Source organism: Pimephales promelas, chromosome 7, assembly GCF_988280905.1.
Source record: "Pimephales promelas chromosome 7, fPimPro1.hap1.1, whole genome shotgun sequence".
Taxonomy (NCBI): Eukaryota; Metazoa; Chordata; class Actinopteri; order Cypriniformes; family Leuciscidae; genus Pimephales; species Pimephales promelas.
In genome coordinates this window covers 8,396,277-8,411,210 of record NC_142775.1, presented here as the reverse complement: position 1 = coordinate 8,411,210, position 14,934 = coordinate 8,396,277, and the positions used below count along the sequence as shown (strand labels likewise).

General features: G+C 46.8%; 2 pseudogenes; one reads left to right on the top strand and one right to left on the bottom strand.

The window, feature by feature from the left end:
* The first annotated feature begins 2,851 nt into the window (after positions 1 to 2,851).
* LOC148978286 (uncharacterized) lies at positions 2,852 to 3,483 on the top strand (annotated as a pseudogene).
* Positions 3,484 to 6,623: 3,140 nt separating this feature from the next.
* Positions 6,624 to 14,220, bottom strand: LOC148978285 (uncharacterized; annotated as a pseudogene).
* Between the last annotated feature and the right edge of the window lie 714 nt (positions 14,221 to 14,934).

The following is a 14,934-nucleotide window of genomic DNA, read 5'->3' as shown; positions in this document are numbered from 1 at the left end:
AATCACATTAATGTTTATAGCTAACTCATGATTAATCACAATTAATCGCATATTATCTATTCTAAATGTCTCCTGATTTCTTTTTGTCCCATTATATATATATATATATATATATATATATATATATATATATATATATAAAACATAATTAGTGCTGTCAAACGATTAAAAATGTAATCACATTAATGTCATAGTTAACTCACGATTAATCACAATTAATCACACATTTTATCTATTCTAAATGTCTCCTGATTTCTTTTTATCCCATTATTTTTTCTCATTTTAATTTTCTTATCAACATGAAAAACTGGATCGGCTTGCTTTGAGTAAATGTTTTATTTTTTTATTGAAAACAACATTGACAATACTTCTTCACTTTCAATTTCACACTAAAACATTTTCACTTGGAGCAAATAGTCTCTCACACAATGTAACACTGTCCATCAATAAAAGAGTGAAAGAAATACTGACAAGGTCCTGATATTGACGAGGGGCAGAGAATTCGCATGAGATGTGTGTGTGTTTGGTCATCAAGTGATATTTCAGACTGGATGTGCTGCGATGATAGCTCAGTTCACAATGACAAAGATAACTTTGGTCTTGTCAATGGGATCATTTGTCAACTTTTTAAAAGTAAACTTTCAATTCAGAATCTCATTGGCATCCATTTCGGCTTCTCACGCTCGTCATCCACTCAAAATGTGAGATGGCCAAATAGTAGGTTAACGCTACAACAAGTGTTTCCGGTCTAGCTAGATCCGGAGCTAAAACAGGACGCAGAATGCACGGTGCTATGCCAGTTTTCAAAACTTTTTGGATGCCAAAAAGTTTTTATTGGCCATGCTGGTAATCGTCACAGCGGCAAAAGTTTAACTATTTTGGTCGATGAAGTAACAAAACGTCCTCTTGCAAAAGTATGTGAAAAAAAACAACAAAGTTTGCTAGGCCAAAAAGACTGTTAATCTTGCGATAAAAAAATGAATCACGTTAAAGTGTTGGGAGTAACGCATTACAAAAGTAATACATTACAGTAATATATTACTTTTTGCTGTAACGCAGTAGTGTAAGGCATTACTAATCAATTTTCAGTAATATTTTACTCGTTACATGTTCAGTGAGGCTTGTATTACATTTGTATTACAGTGAGGCTTGACTTTTAGTTTTAATTGTAAAAAAAAATACAGCAAGATTGTGAGAATTGAAAATGCAAGTAGGCTAAGTTACCTGTTCGTGGTCAGTCAATAGCCACGTGTGGTGTCCAAGTTTGTAAATAAAGGCTGATATATCTGTATAGCGATTTATTTTCTACAGGAGTGCGGTGAGGCATGATTTCGGCCTCTGTGTTCGCGTTGGCCAGTGGAAAAGCGCCTAATGGGTGCTGACTACTGGGTCCATCCTGACTACTCATTCAGATAAGATGATATATTGGTTTAAAATTTGTAAGACATATTTTGTGTAAGAAAGCTTTATGCAGGGAGGCGTTAACTACCCATTAATATTGAGTGTTTCACACCTGGGAAAGAAAAAGACCCTACCCTAATGGTCCTATTCGGTGCTCTCAGCTCCCTATCATTATGAGGAGCCTATGAGGAGAGATTTAAAAAGAATGGCTTTTAGGTTGTTAGGATTTATTTACAACATAATCAAAATATACACAACATATGACAAAAAAGCACATTAGTAAACACACTGATCTAAAGACAGAGACTTGGTCAGTCACACACCTTTGTGCCATTCCTAAAACATAGTAGGCCACATTCATGTCATCTCCAAGGTGTTTGATTTTTCACTTAACCATGTTCATGTACAGAGACTCATGTGAATGTTTAAGTTAGCAGGACTCATCAGTGGCATCTGGTCCCTTTAAAAAACACCTGTGAACATGCTGATATCAAGAGAAACTATAACATATCATATGTTACGTTATGAAATGAGATTGGAGTAAAAACATGAAGCCTAATTTTTGGTGCGTTTTGCTTTTCAAACCCACAGCGCGAGTGACTCAAACTCACAGCTTGTGCAGAGAACATTTACTGAAGCAATCGAACCGCTCCAATCAATGAAACATTATTTTTACCATAGTATACATATAAATGTGAGCACATGTCCACAAACACAGTATGATTTATTATTGTGTAAAATTATTTATTATACACAATAATAAACCATAAATTATAATTTACACAATAACAGTAAACACAGGTCTAAACATTATAATATTCACCATATTAGAATAAACACTCATACTCGTTATATACTCCTACTGTTGTATCGTGCTGTGTTCAATTATCAAACATAAAAACATTCTTGTGTCGTACATGTATACATTTAGCATTAGGCTTCATGTTTTTACTCTAATCTCATTTCATAACGTTTATTTAAGTCTGGCACCAGTTTAACTAGTAGCTATATGTGGTGAGCAGGACGGCCGAGGGACGTGAGAGAAAGTCGCGAGGCCGGTGGTGCGATTGCTAATGAGCAGCACCTGTGAAGCACACCGGTCTCGCATCTCTCACGAAGGAGCGGAGCCATAAAGGGGGAGCGACGGAGTTGATGTTCGAGAGAGGAACAGGCCTGCTTTTATTTGTAATTTATATTTTATTTGGTAAGCCAGCAGTCGTCCGTGAGGGGCTGCTGGCCGGTATTTATGTTTTATTTTGGGTAGCCAGCACTCGTCCGCGAGGGGCTGCTGGCAGGTAATTTGTTTGTTTATTTTATTTAAATAAAGTTTTATTTTATTATTATTATCCGGTTCCTGCCTCCTTCTTCCCTGAACTTTGTTACACTGGTGCCGAAACCCGGGAAGAGGGAGGAACGCGCTGTCCGAGGGTCCTCGACGTTATCGGGAATCCGCGGTGCCATCGAGCATGGTGCGCGAGTCGCCGCCGCTCGCCGTGGGCCGGAGCCTGCTGCCGTCCGCCGCAGAAGGGGAGGAGCAGGGAGCGGGGGACTCGCGGCCATGGATGCTCGAGGCGGGGCGCTGGGATGAGTTGCCGGTGGGACGCCCGAGCTCGCCGCCGACCGCCTGGAGAATGGAGGGGCGGCTGCCGTTCGGGAGGGAGAGGAGGAGTCACCGCCGCTTGCCGTGGGCCGGAGCCTGCTGCCATCCACCAGTGAAGGGGAGGAGCAGGGAGCGGGGGACTCCTGCCGTCTGCCCAAGGCACCCGAGGAGCCGTCGCCGTCCACCGGGGGCGGGGGAGCGTCGAGGCGTTCACCGAGGGCCATCCAGCGTCGCCGCCGGGCACCGCGGAGGAGATCGCCCAGCTGGTGAGGGACAAGATGGCAGCGCGTTGTGGGAGCCGGACCAATTTTTTTTTTTTTCCTCTCTCCCCTCTCTCGTGTCCGTCGCTCCTCGTGCTTCCATCTCCTTCTCCCTCGGCTCGTCAATCCATACCCCCTAGGGATCGCCGCCGCCGGGGGGGGAGTAGGCACAGTCTCGGGTGTACCCCCCGGCCTGTGAGGGGTGATGGGGGTATGTGGTGAGCAGGACGGCCGAGGGACGTGAGAGAAAGTCGCGAGGCCGGTGGTGCGATTGCTAATGAGCAGCACCTGTGAAGCACACCGGTCTCGCATCTCTCACAAAGGAGCGGAGCCATAAAGGGGGAGCGACGGAGTGGATGATCGAGAGAGGAACAGGCCTGCTTTTGTTTGTATTTTATATTTTATTTGGTAAGCCAGCAGTCGTCCGTGAGGGGCTGCTGGCCGGTATTTATGTTTTATTTTGGGTAGCCAGCAGTCGTCCGCAAGGGGCTGCTGGCAGGTAATTTGTTTGTTTATTTTATTTAAATAAAGTTTTATTTTATTATTATTATCCGGTTCCTGCCTCCTTCTTCCCTGAACTTTGTTACACTACAATGTAAAGTTTATGATACAATAAGATGCTACTAGTGTCTTACCTTAAAAAAAGTTCTCATAATCAAATTATTTTCTTCTAATGCTTCTGAGGTAAATCCGTGGTAAACAGCACAAACACAATCTTCAAACGCGACGAAAAGCAAAGTAGGACTGCTGAAGTTGCTGATTCTTTGTTTAGACGTGATGAGGGCGGTAACAGCTCTGCGTTCCTCCACGTGGATCATTTGCATATGAACAGCTTGTGTGCGTGTGTCGGCCTGGAGAAACTGCATGTCGTTGCTTTGAGACAAATCACTTAAACAGAGAATATTTGTTTTTGATATGATTTACCTTATTTAAAAATGGAGATTTCAAGCTTCATAAAGACATGTTTCATATCACAGTGACAAGCATTTGCTGAGTTACAGGTCATATTCTGTCATGTTTGAATTCAGAATGAACTTCACATTGAGAGAGAAGGTTGAACACGCATCATGTTTAATTTCTTTATTTTACGAAAAACACAACATTTTGTTTTTATTATTAGTGTACACAAATAAAATACGACATTTAACAGTTTTGAATGATGCATAACACTTACCTGTAGGGCTGTGAATCTTTGGGTAGACAGCGAATCGATTCGATTCACGATTCATAGGTTTTCGATTCGATTCATGAACGATTTGTGCAAATTCAGAACGATTCGATGCGATTCACATCCAAATTCGATTCGATTCGATTAATTCGATTCGATTCTTAATTTTTTATATGCATTATAGTATTATTTCAATGCTTCACCCATCTTTGTCTGGGTTTGAATTAGCCTACACAGAGGCCTTCGGGGATCAGATAGTGGGGATTTTGTCCATTGTTAATGTTAGTTCATGTTTGTTTTCAATTTTAATGAATATATTATTATAAAAAAAAAATCAATTGCCTTCAAATTAGCATTTGCAAGTAGCAAATATTTTGAAAAAGGCTTTTAAAGTATTGCATTAAATGACTACATGCACAAATTAATGGAGACATTTTCATTAGTTTCATTTTGCGTCCTCTCAGTGCACTCGTTATCATCTTTTCACTGGATTTTGCTCGCGCTCGGTCCCATATAGCTCTCATGCTTTCATAACGTTAACTACAGATTTTTGAGCAGTCCATGTTTGAGCTCTCCAGCTGAGCTCTCTCTCGAGAAAGCAATAGTTTTGAGGCAAACCGCTCAAGCCATTGATAAAGCTGCCATGCCATTGCGTGGGCACTATGAAATAAAACGCTTTCATTCATTTATTACATGGACTCTCCGTACACGCTAGGTGGTCTCTCGCTGGCTTTCCCTCTCTGCCGAGTGCGTGCAGCCGTGTGTGAACGCGCGATACGCGGTTTGGAGCACAACCTCTGTCTCGTATGCACGCTCGCTCTAGATTCCGGGAGATTTTAACTAATTTGCGGTAATACAAGCTGATCACGACTCGAGTAGCTCAACAGGTAGAAAGATAAACTCATCTTTCAGGCATTTGACCGACCGGGCTTCAGCGTGAGAAATCAGGGGTGTGTGAGCGCCTGAAACCAATCAAATGCGGATGTCGTATGATGGCCAATGCGTGAGGAGGCTTGTACCAGGAACACTTTAAGGTTGTGTTTATATATTTTAAACCACTGAATCGCTATAAAATCGTGATTAATTCGATTCTTAGCCTTTTAAATCGATTATTCACGTAAATAAACGATTCACGATTCAAAATACATGTTTCAGGATCGATGCATATGCATCGCCAGGATTTATAATCGATGCATCGAGAAAACGAGTGAATCGTTACACCCCTACTTACCTGTATGACAAAAATTGAGTTATTTACATTTACATTTAGTCATTTAGATTGTTACATTTTTAGATTGTTACATTTACATTTAGGGCCAATCCCAATTCTACCCCTTACCCCTTCACTTTCCCCTTCCCCTCCGTTTTGCGCGTCCACGTGAAGGAGTAGGGTTGTCCCAATTCTCTTTTGGTTGGAGGGGGAGGGCTAGGGGGAAGGGCCAGATAGCCCTTCAAACGAAGATTTTTCGGGAGCACACTTCAAACGAAGGGGTATGAGAAGTGTCACTGCTAACCCAGGCTGGCTGCCCAAGCGACAAAGGAGACAGATACATTTAAGTATTTGTGGCTTTAATAAGTATTGTAACAACAAATAATGATTTGCTTTATGTTACATTCAATATTGTGTTCATATTTACGGTCAGTTTCTTCACAGAAACGTTTGTAAAAAAAATCGCTAAAATTACTGTGGTTTGCTAACGATAGTCCTGCAACATATTTTTGTCGTCTCCGTTGTTTCCTGCGAACTTCACAAGATAAATGCAAGAAAATAGCTGTAACCCACGCAACTGAGATAACTGCAGCTGTCGACGGCATCTTGGACGTTGTGATAAACATCGCATCTCCTGTGACGTAGGCGCTAGCAACGACTTATAATGACGTTTAACGGAGGCGTAGTGTTGTCCCATTTCTTAGGGGAATATTTTCACCCCTACGCATTGCCACTCTGTTTCAAGGGTCAAGGGGAAGGCGAAGGGGTAGGGCTAGGGGAAAGGGAAGGGGTAAGGGGTAGAATTGGGATTGGCCCTTAGTCTTTTATCCAGAGCGACTTACTTATGAGGACTAAATCAAACAAGTCATCGTTAAGAGACAATAACAACACAAGAAGTGCTCAAAATACAAAGTTCAAACATCGCTCGGCATAGTATAAACCAGACAAGTAGGGATATTTTTTATATATTTATATTTTTTTATATTAAGTGCTCACAGAAGAGATGAGTTTTAGTTGTCTTTTGAATAATGTCAGGGATTCTGCATTCTGGATGATGATGGGCAGATTATTCCACCAGCATGGAACTGTGAATGAGAATGTTCTGCAGAGTGATTTTGAGGCTCTTTGTGATGGTACCATGAGCCGTCGCTCATTGATCGATTGTAGGCTTCTGGTGGGGATGTAGACTCGTAGGAGCGAGTGAAGATAAAAGGGAACTGAGCCAGTGGTCAATCTGTAAGCAAGTGTCAATGCCTTGAACTTGATGTGAGCAGTGAGTGGCAGCCAGTGCATAGAGATGAACAGAGGAGTGACGTGGGCCCTTTTGGGCTCGTTGCAGACAAGACGAGCAGCAACATTCTGTAGAGGTTTAGTTGCACATGATGGAAGACCAGCCAGAAGAGCATTGCAATAATCAAGCCTAGAAATAACCAGGGCCTGGACAAGAAGCTGTTTTACCTGCTCAGTTAGGAAAGGCCTGATCTTCCTGATGTTGTGCATTGCAAACCTGCATGATCGAGCTGTCTTTGTAATATGGTCTGAGAAGGTCAGCTGGTCATCAAAGATTACTCCAAGATTTCTGACCGACCTTGATGGGGCGATTGAGGAAGAATCTAGCTGGATAGTGAAGTCGTGCTGTAGAGACGGATTGGCAGGGAGGACGAGAAGCTCACTCTTAGCCAGGTTGAGCCGCAGGTGATGATCCTTCATCCATGCCGAGATATCAGCCAGACTGCTTGAGATATGTGCAGCTATTATGGGATCATCTGATTGAAATGAGAGATAGAGCTGGGTGTCATCAGCATAGCAATGGTAAGAGAAACCATGTGCCTATATGATGTGATGTGGTGTAAATGGAGAAGAGGAGGGGTCCAAGCACTGAATCCTGGGGAACCCCTGTGGTCAGTTGATGTGCTTTGGATAATTCGCCTTTCCATGCGACCCTGAAGGACTACCTGTGACTACCTTTCCATGCGACCCCATGCGACTACCTGTGAGATAGGACTCAAACCAGTGGAGGGAAGTTCCAGTGATCCCGAGTGATGAGAGAGTAGACAGAAGGATCTGATGATTCACGGTTTCGAAGGCAGCAGACAGGTCCAGGAGAATGAGAACTGATGATTTGGAAGCAGCTTTTGTGATCCACAGGGCTTCTGTGACTGACAGCAATGCAGTCTCGGTTGAATAGCCTTTCTTGAAGGCTGATTAGTTGACATCCATTAGATTAGATTAGATTAGATTAGATTAGATTCCTTTTATTGTCATTGTAAAAGAATACAACAAAATTTAATTGCACCAAGTGAGGACGGATCTCAACAATAAATAAGTGAAAAGAGATTAAAAAATATATATAAATAAACAATACAACTATATCAATAACATTGTACATTTCAAGCATGTTTCCTGCACTCAACTGTCAGCTTGTATACGGCCAACCTAAATAGATACAGTTTATTACATAATCCCAGTTAGCTTGTTGGTTTCATGTGTTCAGTGTTCAGTGTAGTGTATCATTCAGTATAGTGATGGCCTTTGGGTAAAAACTGTTCAACAGTCTGGTAGTGTGTGTTTTAAATGTTCTGTATTGTCTGCCCGAGGGCAGAAGATCAAAGAGCTGATGGGCAGGGTGGGAAGAGTCTTTCAGTATATTTGTTGTTCCCTATCGAGGGAACTCAACACTGCGTCGATAAAATCGACTCTTTGGGGACGCTCCCTAAGCGTGCGCCTCTGAAGTATGAATGAAACTAATCCAATCCTGATTGGTGTTGCGTCGTGACGTAACATGTGACGGCATACCCGGAAGTATAAAAGTGACGCTGTCACAACACACACTAGCTTTCGCTCTTCAGCAAGCGCTTTATGTTGAAACTGTTTGTCTTATTTGGTGTTGTTTGTCTTATTATTGAAAAGAATGGCCAGTGAGCAGTTCAAGAAGTGTGTGCATCCCTGCCCTCGTTACATCACGGGTGGGGACGCACACTCTCTTTGTGTGAATTGTTTGGGAGTGCAGCACGCACGGGCAGCTCTCGAGGGGGCTGCTTGTGAAATGTGTGAGGCTATGCCTATTAGAGTGCTGCGCTCCCGGCTGGCGTGCTTTGACGAGCACGGTCAGGCTCGCGTTCCCCAGGGTTCCGGTCCCGCATATGTCGAGGCGATGCGGCGACTGAGATCCTGGGGTTCGCAGCGGGATCTGGCGGAGGAGAGTGAGAATGCTGAGGCATTTTCTCGCTCTCCATCGGCTGATCCCGCGGCCTCTGAGAGTGGTGTGGGAGCCCGCGCTGCGGTTTCTCCTGCCCGCGATCAGGTCCCGATGCTTGAGCTGTCTGCTTCTGAGGAAGTGGACGTGCTCAGCATTGATGCGGACGACCGTGATCTCAGCGCGCCATCACGCGGCCTGAATTATGAGGAGCTGGTGGAGGTTGTGACGCGCGCTGTGGCCAGACTAAACATCAGCTGGCCACAACATGAGCAGGAAACGCAAGTCACAAGTAAAATGGACGAGCGTTACCTGCAGCGCAGGTCACAGCCTCACCGCCGGGGTCTGCCGTTTTTCCCCGATCTCCATAAAGAGATCGCGAGATCGTGGGAAAGACCGCATTCGTCCCGTATTTCGAGTCCCAGTATAATAGATTACAGCAATGTTGTGGGGGCTCGAGATATGGGATATGGGAAGATGCCGAAGGTGGAGGAGGCTTTAGCGAGCTATCTCTCTCCCGAATCGGCGTCTTCCCTAAAGACCCCGGTGTTGCCTAGTAAGCCCTGCAGGGAAACATCTGCATTAGTGGGCAGGGCTTACATGGCGGCGGGTCGGGCTGGTTCATGTCTGCACTCGATGGCGATTTTGCAGGCATACCAGGCCGACCTCCTGAAAGATTTGGATGAGGGGGAGGGGCCTACTCCTGAGGACATCGCGGAGTTGAGGAAGGCCGCAGATTTGTCTCTCCGGGCCACTAGGGAAGCAGCCAGCGCTATTGGCCGCTCTATGGCGGCCATGGTGGCCACGGAGAGGCATCTGTGGCTGAACTTATCTGGAATTAAAGAAAAGGATAGGTCTTTCCTGCTGGCCTGTTCGGCGACGCCGTTAATTCGGTTGTCGACAGGTTTCAGGAGTCGAGAAAACAATCTGCGGCGTTCCAGCAGTACCTCCCCCGGAAAGCGAAGGCCAAATCTAGTAGGGTGGGGCAAAGCGATCAGCCCCAGCCATCAGCCAGCTCCTCCCACAGGGCAGAGCAGAAGGAGAGCGTTTCCTCTAGAGCCCCCCCTCCGGGGTCTTGGCAACAGAGGAAACGCTCCCAAAAACCGAAGTCCTCCGGCCAGAGGGGCGACCTGAGGGACGTCATTCAGGCTAGGAGGACTTCGGAAAAGAGGTCCTAGCCACGGCAGGACTTCAGAGGGCTGCCCCCTCCGCAGTGAGTCAACCGAGGTTGTTCTCGCAGCGGGGCCCTCTAGGAAAAGATGCAGGCCCGCCGTTAACAGCGTTTCGGGCCGCATCAATTTCCAGCGAAAAGACGATTTTAAAACATCGGTTATGGTCGCAGGGACCGAATCGACTACAGCCTGCCAATATTCAGCTTCAGGTAGTCGAAGAGAATACCCTGAAGACACCAGAGGCCAGCCTCGAGAGGCTGGTACCCTTAGTAGATTTTGTAGAGGGATGGTATCATCTTCCCAACATATCTCCATGGGTCCTGCAGATAATACGAGTTGGGTACAGACTGCAGTTCGCGCACCGCCCCCCCAAGTTTTCTGGGGTGGTGCTCACTGCGGTGGTCCCAGAGCAGGCTCAGGTGCTGGAACAAGAAGTACAGACTCTGCTGTCGAAAGGAGCCATAGAACGTGTTCTTCCGGTAGACAGGGAGTCCGGGTTTTACAGCCGGTACTTTATAGTTCCAAAGAAGGATGGGGGGTTAAGGCCAATTTTGGATCTCAGGGTGTTGAACCGGTCTCTGAGAAGGTTCAAATTCAGAATGTTGACCATTCCAACAATCGTGAATCAAATCAGGTCCGAGGACTGGTTTGTCACGATAGATCTGAAAGACGCCTATTTTCACATCTCCATCCTTCCATGTCACAGGAGGTACCTGAGGTTCGCTTTCGGGGGCGAAGCATACCAATATCGGGTTCTTCCGTTCGGCCTAGCACTCTCTCCCCGCACATTTACCAAGTGTATGGACGTGGCCCTTGCTCCATTGAGACTTCAGGGGATTCGGGTATTGAATTATCTCGACGACTGGCTTATTCTGGCCCAGTCTCGGGAGATGGCAGTTCGGCATCGAGATGTCGTTCTTGGCCATATTCAAAAATTGGGGTTAAGACTCAATTTGAAGAAGAGTGTGCTAGTACCGTCCCAGGGCACGACCTTTTTGGGAGTCGTGTGGAACTCGATTACAATGCAGGCACGTATGTCTCCCGCACGTATCGAGTCAATTCTGGCGATGGTATCCAGGGTGAAGCTAGGCCAGGCCGTCACTGTGAAACACTTTCAAAGGATGCTGGGCCTCATGGCAGCGGCATCCAACATTATTCCTCTGGGCCTCCTTCACATGAGACCCCTCCAGTGGTGGTTGAAGACCAAGGGGTTCTCACCCAAAGGGAATCCGTTCCGTATGATCAGAGTAACGCGCAAGTGCCTTCAGTCTCTGCAAATATGGAAGAAGCCTTGGTTCCTATCCCAAGGGCCAGTGTTGGGGGTGTCATGTCGCCGGGAAACCTTTTCGACAGACGCCTCCCTTACTGGCTGGGGCGCGGTCATGGACGGCCGCTTTGCCAGGGGTCTGTGGCAGGACCATCATCGCACTTGGCATATAAATTGCCTGGAAATGATGGCTGTGTTCAGGGCTTTGAGGAGCTTCCTCCCAGACCTCAAGGGTCGCCACGTCCTAATACGGACGGACAATACGTCAGTGGTGGCCTATCTGAACCGACAAGGGGGACTCAGATCGCGCCCTCTGTGCAGACTGGCGCATCAAATTATCCTTTGGTCCCAGGGGAAGATATTGTCAATAAGGGCAATGTACATCCCAGGGGTTCAGAATCGGGGAGCAGACATCCTGTCGAGGCAGGGGCTGAGGCCCGGGGAATGGAGACTTCATCCGGAGGTGGTGAAGTCGATATGGGAGAGGTTCGGACCGATGGAAGTGGATCTGTTTGCGTCTCGAGAGACGTCCCACTGTCCACTTTGGTTCTCCCTCTCACATCCAGCCCCGCTGGGGTTGGATGCCATGGTACAGGCTTGGCCGAAGCTTCGCCTGTATGCTTTTCCCCCGATCGCTCTGCTCCCAGGGGTCCTGGAGAGGGTCCGTCAAGAGGGCATCAGTCTACTTCTGGTTGCCCCGAGATGGCCGACACGAGTATGGTTCTCGGATATAATATCACTCCTCATAGCTCCGCCGTGGCCGATTCCTCTGAGGAGGGATCTATTGTCTCAGGCGGAGGGCACAATCTTCCACCCTCGCCCAGAGTTGTGGAAGCTGTGGGTCTGGCCTCTGAGGGGGTTCAGTACCTGAATGCTGGCTTATCAGCTGAGGTGGTTGAAACCATACTTAGCTCTAGGGCTCCATCTACCAGGAGATTATATGGCCTCAAGTGGAAGGTGTTTCTCACTTGGTGTGAAGAACGAAGGTTGGATTCAGTAAACTGCCCAGTGGCTTCAGTTCTGGAATTCCTTCAGGATCGTTTCTCTGCGGGTCTCTCCCCGTCCACTCTTAAGGTGTACGTGGCTGCCGTTTCGGCTTTCCACGCGCCAGTAGATGGTGGACCTCTGGGGAGGCACCAATTGGTCATTAGGTTTCTCCGTGGTGCTTGGAGGATGAGGCCGGCGACCAGGTCCAGGGTTCCTGCCTGGGACCTGGCGATAGTTCTGGAAGGGTTGTCCCTCGCTCCCTTCGAACCTTTAGAGTCGGCTTCGCCTAAGGACTTAACGCTAAAAATGGTCTTTCTCTTAGCGATTACCTCTCTTAAGAGGGTGGGAGATCTCCAGGCCCTGGCGGTAACGCCAGCTTGCTTGGAGTTTGCCCCTGGCAAAGTAAAGGCCTTTTTGCACCCGAGTCCGGGCTACGTGCCTAAAGTTCCTTCGAGTACGGCTCGCTCTGTAGTCCTTCAGGCATTCCATCCTCCACCTCATGTGTCGGCGGAAGAAGAGAGGCTTCACTTGCTCTGCCCCGTCAGAGCTTTGAGTGTATACCTGGAAAAGTCTGCTTCTTGGAGAAGATCTGACCAGTTGTTAGTATGCTTTGGGTCACCTAAGAGGGGGCTCCCGGCGACCAAACAAACTATAAGTAACTGGATTGTCCAGGCTATTACTGAGGCTTACAAGGTGCGCGGGGTTCCTTCACCTTTGGCCTTGAGGGCTCACTCGACTAGAGGCATGGCTTCCTCTAGGGCCCTTCTGTCGGGAGTACCTCTGCAGGAGATTTGTGAGGCAGCCGGCTGGGCTACCCCGCATACTTTCATCAGGTTTTATAGTCTCAACCTTCCCAGTACGCCCGGTGCACACGTACTCGGCCCTTGCTGAGTGCCTAATCAGTTTCACTCTGGGGCGGGTCTGTTCGGTGCGTGGCCTAGTGGGTACTCATTCCCCAAAGAGTCGATTTTATCGACGCAGTGTTGAGTTCCCTCGATAGGGAACGTCTCGGGTTATGACTATAACCCTTGTTCCCTGAGAAGGGAACGAGACACTGCGTCGTGTTGCCACGCCCCTTTTTTTAGACCCTTGAGCGTCTTGCTTCATCGCGAGGCTAGTGTGTGTTGTGACAGCGTCACTTTTATACTTCCGGGTATGCCGTCACATGTTACGTCACGACGCAACACCAATCAGGATTGGATTAGTTTCATTCATACTTCAGAGGCGCACGCTTAGGGAGCGTCCCCAAAGAGTCGATTTTATCGACGCAGTGTCTCGTTCCCTTCTCAGGGAACAAGGGTTATAGTCATAACCCGAGACGTTTTCTGGAGACAACGGGAGTTGAAAATTCTTTCCAAAGCTGGTAGTTGTGTTGGTTATTTTCTGGGCAGCTTTAATTACCCTCTGTAGAGCCTTTTTGTCAGCTGCAGAGCTAATACTGTTCCACACCAAGATGTTTTGGGACAGGACACTCTCTATGGAGCAACGATAGAAGGATATTAGAAGACGTTGTGATAGATTGACCTTCCTGAGAACTCTCAAGAAGTATGCTCCATGTGAGGTATTATGTTTCCATGTGAGGTCCTCCGAGATGTGTGTGCCCAGGAACTTAAATGTTGATACCCTCTCCACGACACCCCCATTTATTACCAGAGGCTGGTACACCTCCTTCTTCCTTCTAAAATCAACAATAATCTCCTTTGTCTTTTTGAGGTTTATAGCCAAGTTATTTACTACATACCAGTCTGTTAACTTCTGGACCTCCTCCCTGTAAGCCGTCTCATCTCCCCTACTGACCAGACCCACCACTGTGGTGTCATCAGCAAATTTGATGATGACATTGGTGTTGTGGGTGGGTGTGCAGTCATGTGTGTATAGAGAATACAGGAAGGGACTCAAGACACAGCCTTGTGGAACACCTGTACTGAGGGACAGGGAAGAGGAGTGGTGGGGGCCCATCTTGACTACTGTGGACGATTTGTTAAAAAGTGTTTTATCCACCGGCAGATGTTATGATCAAGGCCTAGATTAGTCATCTTGTGGAACAGTCTGCTTGGGAGTATGGTATTGAATGCGGAACTGTAATCCACGAATAACAGCCTTGCATATGTTCCAGGTTGTTCCAGATGTTGCAGGACACAATGGAGGGCAGAGGGGTTTGCATTGTAGTAGATCTGTTGGTTCTGTAAGCATATTGATAAGTGTCCATAGTGGTTGGTAGAGCAGCCTTGATGTTTTTTCAGCACCAGTCTCTCCAAACACTTCATGACAATAGGTGTCAATACCACAGGTCTGTAGTCATTGAGGTCCGTTGTTACGGTCCGTTTAGGTAGTGGCACAATAATGAAAGTTTTTAGACAGGTGGGAACAAAGTATTGTGACATAGATATGTTAAAGATGTTTGTAAAGACCCCAGCTAGCTCCCTGGCACAGTCTCTGCCTGGTTGTTGGTAACTGGAGCTGATGTCCTAGCAGTCTCTGCCTCCACCACCTCATAACGGCTAAAGAAATGATTGAGCTCTTCAGCTCAAATAGAGCTGTTATTAGTCGATAAGTTGGTGTTGTTACCCTGATTTGTAATGTTCCGTATCCCTTGCCATGCACGTCGGGGGTTTGAGTTTTGAAGTGCCCCTCAATCCTCTCCCGATAGGCTGTCTTGGCGTTTCTGATGCC